The 13,721-nt window shown below is 61.0% G+C and overlaps 1 pseudogene; it reads left to right on the forward strand.

Annotated features, from left to right (window-relative positions):
* Window positions 1-144: 144 nt before the first annotated feature.
* Window positions 145-10,057, forward strand: LOC142068883 (DLA class II histocompatibility antigen, DR-1 beta chain-like; annotated as a pseudogene).
* Window positions 10,058-13,721: the final 3,664 nt, after the last annotated feature.

Consider the following 13,721-nt stretch of genomic DNA (forward strand, 5'->3'; position numbering starts at 1 on the left):
GTTTCGCACTTCCCACGGGAGTGCCCCAGCTGGGATGGGGCAGGTCTGGCTCTTTCTCCCAACAATTTCAGAAGAGTTTTTGGTTTCATCCTGATGCCAAGCTGGGGGAGGGGCGAATTTCAAAATCACAAAAGTTTTCACGGGATGGAAGGTGGATTCCTACCCGGCCCTACGGCCGACACAGAAGCCACACAGGAGGACCGAGCAATAAGTAAAGATCTGCCTGTCGGAGCTGGGGCTCTGAATCTCCTCCCCTGCATGAGCAATCTCTACAACTTCTCAAAGTTCCAACTTTCCAGTGGGGCCAACGCCCAGACCGTCTGTGGGACTAGCCGGTTAGCAGACCTGGTGCCCCAGCAGACCAAGCATTGTCTGGGGGGTTGTAGGACTCATTAAATCTTTTGTTGGGTGCTACAAAAGGCTTCCACTCTGAAGTTCTCCCAGAGTTTGTTTCTATTCTGTTCAAGCTCTTCTATTGCCCTCAGGACGTTGGCCCTGAGCGCAAACATCTGCCGGTTAATGGGCTAACATCTGGGGCTTTAATGCACTAATCTCTGGGCTATAAAGCGCAAACATCTGCGGTTTCATGCACTAACATCTGGGACTTTAATGCCGTAACATATGAGGATTTAACATGCTAACATCTTGGGTTTTAATGCATTAACATCTGGGATTTCACGTGCTACCATCTGGCCTTTGCTACTGAGGAACTGGACATCCGTGAAGGGCTCAGATTCCTGATGGAGGCGTTTGCCCTCTTGCACTTTCTGACCACCTCTGGCCCAGGTCTGGTTCTTGCAGTGTCCCTGAGCCAGCTGCACTAAGGAAACGCCCCCCCCCCCCCAGCTCCCCACTGCTGGCTTCTCCTCCACTGGGAAGCTGACAGGCACGATCCGCCACTGCTGGGCAGAAGTGGCACTGGGCGTGGGCATGCTGCGGTTCATGCCTCCACACGCAGAGCTAAGCCCAGGCACCGGGCGGATGCTGTTTTGACACATCCACAACCCGTCTGCCCAGCAACGTCTGATGCCAGCCCCACCCCACCCCCTGCCCCTCAGCAGTGAGGGGCTGGATGGGTGGATCCACGTTGGTTTGTGGGCCTGGGTTTCCTTGCAGGTGTTTCCTGTCACAGTGGCAGCGAGCTCGGTGCAGATTGCCCTGGATCTCTCCAGCCTGGGGGTCCCAACCCGACTCCCCACTCTGCAGAGCTGCCGTCCCATCCCGTTTCCTGATGGCTCCTGGGAGGGCCCATCCCGCTCTGGTCTCCGCCTGGCTCTTGTTTCTCTGCTCGGTTGTCTCAGCTGGTAAGCTGTTAGCTCAGCTCAGGACAGGGATGCAAGCCAAGGAAAGTGTGGGCCCCTTACTGAATGAGGGGGGCAACCTAGTGACAGAGGATGTGGAAAAAGCTAATGTACTCAATGCTTTTTTTGCCTCTGTCTTCACGAACAAGGTCAGCTCCCAGACTGCTGCGCTGGGCAGCACAGCATGGGGAGTAGGTGGCCAGCCCTCTGTGGAGAAAGAAGTGGTTCGGGACTATTTAGAAAAGCTGGACGTGCACAAGTCCATGGGGCCGGATGCACTGCATCCTAGAGTGCTAAAGGAGTTGGCGGATGTGATTGCAGAGCCATTGGCCATTATCTTTGAAAACTCATGGTGATCGGGGGAGGTCCCAGATGACTGGAAAAAGGCTAATGTAGTGCCCATCTTTAAAAAAGGGAAGAAGGAGGATCCTGGGAACTACAGGCCAGTCAGCCTCACCTCAGTCCCCGGAAAAATCATGGAGCTCAAGGAATCAATCCTGAAGCACTTAGATGAGAGGAAAGTGATCAGAAACAGTCAGCATGGATTCACCAAGGGCAAGTCATGACTGACTAATCTAATCTCCTTCTATGATGAGATTACTGGTTCTGTGGATGAAGGGAAAGCAGTGGATGTATTGTTTCTTGACTTTAGCAAAGCTTTTGACATGGTCTCCCACAGTATTCTTGTCAGCAAGTTAAAGAAGTATGGGCTGGATGAATGCACTATAAGGTGGGTAGAAAGTTGGCTAGATTGTCGGGCTCAACGGGTAGTGATCAATGGCTCCATGTCTAGTTGGCAGCCGGTGTCAAGTGGAGTGCCCCAAGGGTCGGTCCTGGGGCCGGTTTTGTTCAATATCTTCATAAATGATCTGGAGGATGGTGTGGATTGCACTCTCAGCAAATTTGCGGATGATACTAAACTAGGAGGAGTGGTAGATATGCTGGAGGCAGGGATAGGATACAGAGGGACCTAGACAAATTGGAGGATTGGGCCAAAAGAAATCTCATGAGGTTCAATAAGGATAAGTGCAGGGTCCTGCACTTAGGACGGAAGAACCCAATGCACAGCTACAGACTAGGGACTGAATGGCTAGGCAGCAGTTCTGTGGAAAAGGACCTAGGGGTGACAGTGGACGAGAAGCTGGATATGAGTCAGCGGTGTGCCCTTGTTGCCAAGAAGGCCAATGGCATTTTGGGATGTATAAGTAGGGGCATAGCCAGCAGATCGAGGGACATGATTGTTCCCCTCTATTCGACATTGGTGAGGCCTCATCTGGAGTACTGTGTCCAGTTTTGGGCCCCACACTACAAGAAGGATGTGGATAACCTAGAGAGAGTCCAGCAAAGGGCAACAAAAATGACTAGGGGACTGGAACACATGACTTATGAGGAGAGGCTGAGGGAACTGGGATTGTTTAGTCTACGGAAGAGAAGAATGAGGGGGGATTTGATAGCTGCTTTCAACTACCTGAGAGGTGTTTCCAAAGAGGATGGTTCTAGACTATTCTCAGTGGTGGAAGAGGACAGGACAAGGAGTAATGGTCTCAAGTTGCAGTGGGGGAGGTTTAGGTTGGATATTAGGAAAAACTTTTTCATTAGGAGGGTGGTGAAACACTGGAATGTGTTACCTAGGGAGGTGGTGGAATCTCTTTCCTTAGAAGTTTTTAAGGTCAGGCTTGACAAAGCCCTGGCTGGGATGATTTAATTGGGGATTGGTCCTGCGTTGAGCAGGGGGTTGGACTAGATGACCTCCTGAGGTCCCTTCCAACCCTGATATTCTATGATTCTATGCACCGGCGGTGGGAGAAAGTTAGGGGCAGGACACCAGAGGGGAGTGATTTCCCTAGTACCTAGTGATTAAAAAGCGGTGTGGGGGAGCTGGGAGCTTTATCCCCAGCTCTGGAAAGGAAGTGGGGTCTCATGGTTAGAGTGGGGGGGGCTGGGAGCCAGGACTCCTGAGTTCTCTACGCAGCTCTGGGAGGGGAGTGAGGCATAGTGGTTAGAGTGGGGGAGGGGGCTGGGAGCCAGGACTCCTGGGTTCTCTACGCAGCTCTGGGAGGGGAGTGAGGGGGAGTGGTTAGAGTGGGGGGGGGCTGGGAGCCAGGACTCCTGGGTTCTCTACGCAGCTCTGGGAGGGGAGTGAGGGAGAGTGGTTAGAGTGGGGGGGCTGGGAGCCAGGACTCCTGAATTCCATCCCTGGGAGAACTTTGTCCCCACTCTGCCCCCTGGCGGCAGCTCCCTGCTGAGTCACTCACGTGGCCGCTCCGCCCCCAGAGCCCTACTGCATGCAGGTTGTGCAGAGCTGTGACTGGACGAAGCCAGCGGCGCCGTCCGAGCCGTTACCAGGTACGCCCTGAACGGGGGGCACGTGCTGCGGTTCCACGGGGACCAGAACCGCTGGTTCTCGGTGCACCCGGCGGCCTGGCGAGTGGCTGAGCGCTGGAACCGCGAGAGGGAGACGCTGGCCGGGATCACACGCCACAGCAGAGCAGGACCTTCATGCGGATCACGGCGCCATTCACCGCGCAGACAACAGGTGGAAGTTCTGCCGGGGCCCCTCACTCCCGACCCGCATCCGCCCGCTAACCCAGCCCCCCCCCCCCGGCTCTGCCGGGGCCCCTCACTCCCGACCCGCATCCGCCCGCTAACCCAGCCCCCCCCCCCGGCTCTGCCGGGGCCCCTCACTCCCGACCCGCATCCCCCCGCTAACCCAGCCCCCCCCCCCCGGCTCTGCCGGGGCCCCTCACTCCCGACCCGCATCCGCCCGCTAACCCAGCCCCCCCCCCCCGGCTCTGCCGGGGCCCCTCACTCCCGACCCGCATCCGCCCGCTAGCCCAGCCCCCCCCCCCCGCTCTGCCGGGGCCCCTCACTCCCGACCCGCATCCGCCCGCTAGCCCAGCCCCCCCCCCCCCGCTCTGCCGGGGCCCCTCACTCCCGACCCGCATCCGCCCGCTAACCCAGCCCCCCCCCCCCCCGGCTCTGCCGGGGCCCCTCACTCCCGACCCGCATCCGCCCGCTAACCCAGCCCCCCCCCCCCCGGCTCTGCCGGGGCCCCTCACTCCCGACCCGCATCCGCCCGCTAACCCAGCCCCCCCCCCCCCCCCGGCTCTGCCGGGGCCCCTCACTCCCGACCCGCATCCGCCCGCTAACCCAGCCCCCCCCCCACCCCAGTTCTGCCGGGGCCCCTCACTCCCGACCCGCATCCGCCCGCTAGCCCAGCCCCCCCCCACCCCAGTTCTGCCGGGGCCCCTCACTCCCGACCCGCATCCCCCCGCTAGCCCAGCCCCCCCCCCCCCTCGGCTCTGCCGGGGCCCCTCACTCCCGACCCGCATCCGCCCGCTAACCCAGCCCCCCCCCCCCCCCCCCGGCTCTGCCGGGGCCCCTCACTCCCGACCCGCATCCGCCCGCTAGCCCAGCCCCCCCCCCCCCGGCTCTGCCGGGGCCCCTCACTCCCGACCCGCATCCGCCCGCTAACCCAGCCCCCCCCCCCGGCTCTGCCGGGGCCCCTCACTCCCGACCCGCATCCGCCCGCTAACCCAGCCCCCCCCCCCAGTTCTGCCGGGGCCCCTCACTCCCGACCCGCATCCGCCCGCTAACCCAGCCCCCCCCCCCGGCTCTGCCGGGGCCCCTCACTCCCGACCCGCATCCGCCCGCTAACCCAGCCCCCCCCCCCGGCTCTGCCGGGGCCCCTCACTCCCGACCCGCATCCCCCCGCTAACCCAGCCCCCCCCCCCCGGCTCTGCCGGGGCCCCTCACTCCCGACCCGCATCCGCCCGCTAACCCAGCCCCCCCCCCCCGGCTCTGCCGGGGCCCCTCACTCCCGACCCGCATCCGCCCGCTAACCCAGCCCCCCCCCCCAGTTCTGCCGGGGCCCCTCACTCCCGACCCGCATCCGCCCGCTAGCCCAGCCCCCCCCCCCCGCTCTGCCGGGGCCCCTCACTCCCGACCCGCATCCGCCCGCTAGCCCAGCCCCCCCCCCCCCGCTCTGCCGGGGCCCCTCACTCCCGACCCGCATCCGCCCGCTAACCCAGCCCCCCCCCCCCCCGGCTCTGCCGGGGCCCCTCACTCCCGACCCGCATCCGCCCGCTAACCCAGCCCCCCCCCCCCCGGCTCTGCCGGGGCCCCTCACTCCCGACCCGCATCCGCCCGCTAACCCAGCCCCCCCCCCCGGCTCTGCCGGGGCCCCTCACTCCCGACCCGCATCCGCCCGCTAACCCAGCCCCCCCCCACCCCAGTTCTGCCGGGGCCCCTCACTCCCGACCCGCATCCGCCCGCTAGCCCAGCCCCCCCCCACCCCAGTTCTGCCGGGGCCCCTCACTCCCGACCCGCATCCCCCCGCTAGCCCAGCCCCCCCCCCCCCCTCGGCTCTGCCGGGGCCCCTCACTCCCGACCCGCATCCGCCCGCTAACCCAGCCCCCCCCCCCCCCCCCGGCTCTGCCGGGGCCCCTCACTCCCGACCCGCATCCGCCCGCTAGCCCAGCCCCCCCCCCCCGGCTCTGCCGGGGCCCCTCACTCCCGACCCGCATCCGCCCGCTAACCCAGCCCCCCCCCACCCCAGTTCTGCCGGGGCCCCTCACTCCCGACCCGCATCCGCCCGCTAGCCCAGCCCCCCCCCACCCCAGTTCTGCCGGGGCCCCTCACTCCCGACCCGCATCCGCCCGCTAACCCAGCCCCCCCCCCCGGCTCTGCCGGGGCCCCTCACTCCCGACCCGCATCCCCCCGCTAGCCCAGCCCCCCCCCCCTCGGCTCTGCCGGGGCCCCTCACTCCCGACCCGCATCCGCCCGCTAACCCAGCCCCCCCCCCCCCGGCTCTGCCGGGGCCCCTCACTCCCGACCCGCATCCGCCCGCTAGCCCAGCCCCCCCCCCCCCAGTTCTGCCGGGGCCCCTCACTCCCGACCCGCATCCGCCCGCTAACCCAGCCCCCCCCCACCCCAGTTCTGCCGGGGCCCCTCACTCCCGACCCGCATCCCCCCGCTAGCCCAGCCCCCCCCCCCCCCAGTTCTGCCGGGGCCCCTCACTCCCGACCCGCATCCGCCCGCTAACGCAGCCCCCCCCCCCCCCGGCTCTGCCGGTGCCCCTCACCCGCAGCCCCTGTGATCATTAACCCTTCCTGTCCCCCCAGCCCAGCCCAGCCCACGGTGCATGTGTCGCTCATGCGATGGACCCGGGGCCGGCCTCGCAGCCTCATGTGCCACGTGACGGGGTTCTACCCCCGTGACATCGAGGTGACCTGGGAGCGGGGGGTCCGGGGGGCCCTTGGGGAACAGATGACCAGCGGGATCCAGCCCAGCAGGGACCCCACCTTTCAGATCCGGGTGTCCATCGAGCTGGGGCTAGGGGAGCACATGTGCATGGTGAGGAACATCAGCCTGGGGGGCACCCCCCTGAGGATCAGCTGGGGTGAGTGCGGAGGAGGGAGCTGGGAATAGAGCACCCCTTATGGAAGAGAGGGGCAGGGGAGCTGGGGGCAGAAAGGCAGAGGGGCAGTTTTGGGAGGCATGGATAGGCAGAGAGGAGGTTCTGGGGGGCTCTGAGGGGGAGAGGAAGGTGGGGTTCTGGGGGATCAGAGGGGGGCAGGTGGGGAGGGTCTGGGGGGGCTTTTGGGGTGAGGTATAGGCAGGGGTTCTGGGGGCTCTGAGGGGAAAGAAAGGTGGGAGTTCGGGAGGCTCAGAGGGGGAAGGAAAGGTGGGAGGTTGTGGGGGGCTCAGAGGGGGAGGGGAAGGTGGGAAGTTCTGGGGGGCTCAGAGGAAAATGGAAAGTTGGGGGGATAGGGGGCTCAGAGGGGGAGGGGAAGAGGGAATTTAACTGCAGGGCAGACACATGGGGGGCTGGGGTTGGGAGGGGCGGATCAGCTGTGGGGCTGCTGGCCCAGGGCCAAGGGTGGGGGAATGGGGGCAGGGGCGGGCGGGGCCCATGGCTCAGTCTGTCTCTGCTCATTTCCAGATCCCCAGGCCACAGGCCAGGCCGGGTCCCTGGGCGTCCTCGCCGGCTGAGTGCTGGCTGCGCTGGGAGCCGCCACCCTGGGCAGGTATCTGAGGGGGAGGCCAGGTGAGTGATGCCCCCAGTGTCCCCCAGCTCCCCCTGCAGCCCAGTGCCCCCTAGTGCCCCCAGCACCGCCCTGCAGCCCAGTGCCCCCTAGTGCCCCCAGCACCCCCCTGCAGCCCAGCGCCCCCTAGTGCCCCCAGCACCGCCCTGCAGCCCAGCGCCCCCTAGTGTCCCCAGCACGCCCCTGCACCCCAGCACCCCCTAGTGCCCCCAGCACCGCCCTGCACCCCAGCACCCCCTAGTGCCCCCAGCACCGCCCTGCAGCCCAGTGCCCCCTAGTGCCCCCAGCACCGCCCTGCAGCCCAGTGCCCCCTAGTGCCCCCAGCACCGCCCTGCACCCCAGTGCCCCCTAGTGCCCCCAGCACCGCCCTGCAGCCCAGCACCCCCTAGTGCCCCCAGCACCGCCCTGCAGCCCAGTGCCCCCTAGTGTCCCCCAGCTCCCCCTGCAGCCCAGCACCCCCTAGTGCCCCCAGCACCCCCCTGCAGCCCAGTGCCCCCTAGTGTCCCCCAGCTCCCCCTGCAGCCCAGCACCCCTTAGTGTCCCCCAGCACCGCCCTGCAGCCCAGCACCCCCTAGTGCCCCCAGCACCCCCCTGCACCCCAGCACCCCCTAGTGTCCCCCAGCACCCCTGCAGCCCAGTGCCCCTAGTGTCCCCCAGCTCCCCTGCAGCCCAGCACCCCCTAGTGCCCCCAGCACCCCCCTGCAGCCCAGTGCCCCATAGTGTCCCCCAGCTCCCCCTGCAGCCCAGCGCCCCCTAGTGTCCCCCAGCACCCTTGCAGCCCAGCACCCCCTAGTGCCCCCAGCACCGCCCTGCAGCCCAGCACCCCCTAGTGCCCCCAGCACCCCCCTGCACCCCAGCACCCCCTAGTGTCCCCCAGCACCCCTGCAGCCCAGTGCCCCCTAGTGTCCCCCAGCTCCCCCTGCAGCCCAGCACCCCCTAGTGCCCCCAGCACCCCCGTGCACCCCAGCACCCCCTAGTGTCCCCCAGCACCCCTGCAGCCCAGTGCCCCTAGTGTCCCCCAGCACCCCTGCACCCCAGCACCCCCTAGTGTCCCCCAGCACCGCCCTGCACCCCAGCACCCCCTAGTGCCCCCAGCTCCCTCTGCACCCCAGCACCCCCTAGTGTCCCCCAGCACCCCTGCAGCCCAGCACCCCCTAGTGTCCCCCAGCTCACCCTGCACCCCAGCACCCCCTAGTGCCCCCAGCACCCCTGCAGCCCAGTGCCCCCTAGTGCCCCCAGCACCCCTGCAGCCCAGTGCCCCCTAGTGCCCCCAGCTCCCCCTGCAGCCCAGCACCCCTAGTGCCCCCAGCACCCCCCTGCAGCCCAGCACCCCTAGCGCTGCACTGCGGCATTGGGGTCAGCACTGAGTGATAGGGGAGCATGTCCCCCCAGTACAATCCCCCCTGCACAACACCCGGGGTTTCCCCTTGCTGGTCTCCCAGCCACGGACTGACCCAGCCTGGCCCTGCAGCCTTTCTCATGCAGATCCTGCAGGGGATGTGAGAAGCCATACACCCCCCAAGGTGTGATAATCCCCATTGCCCCCCTCCATCCCCGCTGCCGGGGGTGGGAGCAGGGTCTCTGCCTGAGTCGATCCCTGCTTGGCTTCCCCCGAAGGCCGCTTGGAGGGGCCGTACCGCCCAGCGCAGACACAGCCAGGAACCCCCGACTCTGCCCTGGCCAAGCCAGGAGACACCTTGGCCACGGCCACGGCTCCATCCTGCCCAGGCATCACCGCGTGACCATCGCTGTCCTGGGCTGGCACCACACAGCCCAGCCTGGGCGAAGAGGCGGCCCTGGGGGGATCGTGGATTTGGCCAAAACTCCCTGAGGTTACGGGGGGGGGGTACCCCTGCCGAGCCTCCATCCTGTGCTCTCCCCCACACCTCTAGTCACCCCTGCGTCCCGTAGCACCCGCCCCCACAATTGCCAGTCCCCGGCCCCACCGGGCGACACCACAGTCGCGCAGGGGGGAACTGGTAGCGCTTTCGAGCCACCAACTGTCAGTACACGTGTAACCTTCACGGAGTTTTTCACTGGAGCCATTTCATTGCCTTGGTTTGCCCAGGTGCTGTGCAAGGCCGGCTCTGCGCCACTGGCATCGGCAGGAGCGGGTGGACTCGGAGCAGGGGCACTGGGTCTCAGGATGCCTGGGTTCTCTTTCTGGCTTTGTGGCTGGCTGCCCTGGGGTGGGTGGGCAGAACATCTTGCAGATCCACAGTTCCCTACTGAGCCCCCTGTCCCCAGTGGCAAGGCGCCCCCTACCAAGCCCCCTGCGATTCAGTGCCCCCCTGAAGCACGGTGCCCCCTACCAAGCCTTCTGTCTGCCCTCTGCAGTACAGTGCCCCCTACTGAGCCCCCCTGCCCTCTGCAGCCCAGCGCTGCCTGCTCAGCCCCGCCTGCAGCATGGCGCCCCCTACTGAGCCCCTCTCTGTTCCCTACAGCACGGTGCCTCCTACAGAGTCCCCTGACCCCGCCCCTGCCCTCTGTGCTACCGTAATACTCCTGATAAATAATGTACAGGCCCTAGCATAATATGGGGCTGGTCTATAACTGCCCCGCCCCCACACTCCAACACTACCGTAATACACCTAATAAATAATACCACAGAGAACTTTAGCAGGGCCAACCCCACTTCTTAAAAAATCAGGAGTCACGTGAAAAAAAACACTGGAGATTTTCTTTAAAAGCACAAGAGTTTTTATGACACATCAGTTTTCGGGTCTTTTTTATTTGCCTTCAGTTTCTTTGATTTTGGTTTTTCCGAACCTTTCAGGGTCACGGTTTCAGGCATTTCTGGGCCACCCCAAGGGCTAGCACCGGCCTTGTTAACTGAAAATCACACGACTCCAGAAGCTGGGTTTTTTTTCTGAAACATCTCCCTCGCCCCGGCTTGGCAGTGTTGTGGTGGGGGCTGGGGTTTGATGAGAACCCAGGCCCTTGGGCCTCCTCAGCTGTCCCCCACCCTCTGTGGGGGGGGGGTGTGAGCTGAGGGAGCAATGTGGGTCAGAGAGACCAGAGCCCCCCATCTATGACAGCTCCACTGCACACAGACACCCCCCCCAATGGGGGGAAAGTGTGTCTGATTCTCAGCCCTCCCCCCCACAAGCCAGCCAGTCCCCACCCTGGGGGCAGGTGGGAGCCAGCACCCACTAGAGGAGAAAGGCCCCATGTCCCATTCCCCACCCCCTGAGCCAGCCAGCCCCCCACCCTAGGGCCAGGTTGCAGGCTGCCCCCCCCAGTTGGAAATCCCATTCTCTATGCCCCTCTGTAGCTTGTCAAAGGATTTTCTTTTTTAAAAAGCTCTTTTCCTTGTAATTCTCCCTGTGTTCCCTGACACCTTGGGCAGCGGGCGGGGGGCTATTCCAGACCTTTGGGGGTGGGGGTTAATTTCCCCCACTCCCCCTGTCCTGGCCCTAACCAGAACCTTGTTATGCCGAGTGGCTTGAGAGACAGCTCTGGATTTCCAGGCTCAGGGAGACCCTTCGATTCCCAGCGAGGCAACACTAGATTTTTGTACCTTTGGTTTTACTCATTGTAGGTCTAGAAAGCAGCGAATGAAATTAACCAACTGGGGCAGATGTGGGGAGTGGATGGGCAGAAATGAACAAGGATCTGAGCATAGATTCATAGATATTAAGGTCAGAAGGGACCATTATGATCATCTAGTCCGATCTCCTGCACAACACAGGCCACAGAATCTCACCCACCCACTCCTGCGAAAAACCTCTCACCTATGTCTGAGCTATTGAAGTCCTCAAATCATGCTTTAAAGACTTCAAGGAGCAGAGAATCCTCCAGCAAGTGACCCATGCCCCATGCTACAGAGGAAGGCGAAAAACCTCCAGGGCCTCTTCCAATCTGCCCTGGAGGAAAATTCCTTCCCGACCCCAAATATGGCGATCAGCTAAACCCTGAGCATATGGGCAAGATTCACCAGACAGATACCCAGGAAAGAATTTTCTGTAGGGACTCAGATCCCACCCCATCTAACATCCCATCACAGGCCATTGGGCCTATTTACCATGAATATTTAAAGATCAATTAATTGCCAAAATCATATTATCCCATCATACCATCTCCTCCATAAACTTATCGAGTTTAATCTTAAAGCCAGATAGATCTTTTGCCCCCACTGCTTCCCTTGGAAGGCTATTCCAAAACTTCACTCCTCTGATGGTTAGAAACCTTCATCTAATTTCAAGTCTAAACTTCCCAATGACCAGTTTATATCTTTTTGTTCTTGTGTCCATATTGGTACTGAGCTTAAATAATTCCTCTCCTTCTCCGGTATTTACCCTCTGATATATTTATAGAGAGCAATCATATCTCCCCTCAACTTTCTTTTCGTTAGGCTAAACAAGCCAAGCTCCTTGAGTCTCTTTTCATAAGACAGGTTTTCCATTCCTTGGATCATCCTAGTAGCCCTTCTCTGTACCCGTTCTAGTTTGAATTCAATCTTAATTGAATCCTTCTTAAATGTGGGAGACCAGAACTGCACACAGTATTCCAGGTGAGGTCTCACCAGTGCCTTGTATAACAGTACTAAAATCTCCTTATCTCTACTGGAAACACCTCGCCTGATGCATCCCAAGACCGCATTAGCTTTTTTCATGGCGATATCACATTGGCGGCTCATAGTCATCCTATGATCAACCAATACTCCAAGGTCCTTTTCCTCCTCCGTTACTTCTAATTGATGCGTCCCCAGCTTATAACTAAAATTCTTGTTATTAATCCCTAAATGCATGACCTTCCACTTCTCACGATTAAATTTCATCCTATTATTATTACTCCAGTTTACAAGGTCATCCAGATCCTCCTGTAGGATATCCCTGTCCTTCTCTAAATTGGCAATACCTCCCAGCTTTGTATCATCTGCAAACTTTATTAGCACACTCCCACTTTTGCATCCGACTCTCTTGTCCCTCCCACGGCAGCTGAGAAACAGGGCTGAACTCAATGACTGTATGGGCTGGATGAATGCACTATAAGGTGGGTAGAAAGTTGGCTAGAGTGTCAGGCTCAACGGGTAGTGATCAATGGCTCCGTGTCTAGTTGGCAGCCGGTGTCAAGTGGAGAGCCCCAGGGGTCGGTCCTGGGGCCGGTTTTGTTCAATATCTTCATAAATGATCTGGAGGATGGTGTGGATTGCACTCTCAGCAAATTTGCGGATGATACTAAACTAGGAGGAGTGGTAGATACGCTGGAGGGGAGGGATAGGATACAGAAGGACCTAGACAAATTGGAGGATTGGGCCAAAAGAAATCTGATGAGGTTCAATAAGGATAAGTGCAGGGTCCTGCACTTAGGATAGAAGAATCCAATGCACCGCTACAGACTAGGGACCAAATGGCTAGGCAGCAGTTCTGCGGAAAAGGACCTAGGGGTGACAGTGGACGAGAAGCTGGATATGAGTCAGCAGTGTGCCCTTGTTGCCAAGAAGGCCAATGGCATTTTGGGATGTATAAGTAGGGGCATAGCGAGCAGATCGAGGGACGTGATCGTTCCCCTCTATTTGACATTGGTGAGGCCTCATCTGGAGTACTGTGTCCAGTTTTGGGCCTCACACTGCAAGACGGATGTGGATAACCTGGAGAGAGTCCAGCGAAGGGCAACAAAAATGATTAGGGGTTTGGAACACATGACTTATGAGGAGAGGCTGAGGGAACTGGGATTGTTTAGTCTGCAGAAGAGAAGAATGAGGGGGGATTTGATAGCTGCTTTCAACTACCTGAGAGATGGTTCCAAAGAGGATGGTTCTAGACTATTCTCAGTGGTGGAAGAGGACAGGACAAGGAGTAATGGTCTCAAGTTGCAGTGGGGGAGGTTTAGGTTGGATATTAGGAAAAACTTTTTCACTAGGAGGGTGGTGAAACACTGGAATGCGTTGCCTAGGGAGGTGGTGGAATCTCCTTCCTTAGAAGTTTTTAAGGTCAGGCTTGACAAAGCCCTGGCTGGGATGATTTAATTGGGGATTAGTCCTGCTTTGAGCAGGGGGTTGGACTAGATGACCTCCTGAGGTCCCTTCCAACCCTGATATTCTATGATTCTATGATTCCACATCTGTAGGGAATTTCGGTGGCAGCACCCACATCTATCCCTAACCATCTGCAACATCAAGTTTCCAGTCCCCCTAGGGATTTCGGTTTAATGGGCCATTATACCTTTAAAAATGGGCCACGGCCAGGATGTGTGAATCTTTCATAATGGCTTGGTGAGAACTGGATTGGCCCAGAGATCAACAGGCATTTCCGAGACACGCCTTTGGACCGTTCGCACTGGAGCTTTTGGGGCCCCTTTCTAGAGAAATCTGAAATACTCTGTGGCTCGGCACCTCCTGGGCTGCATCCAACCGTTCTTAGCCCTCGGA

The sequence above is a fragment of the Caretta caretta genome, chromosome 13 (genome assembly GCF_965140235.1).
Source record: "Caretta caretta isolate rCarCar2 chromosome 13, rCarCar1.hap1, whole genome shotgun sequence".
NCBI lineage: Eukaryota > Metazoa > Chordata > Testudines > Cheloniidae > Caretta > Caretta caretta.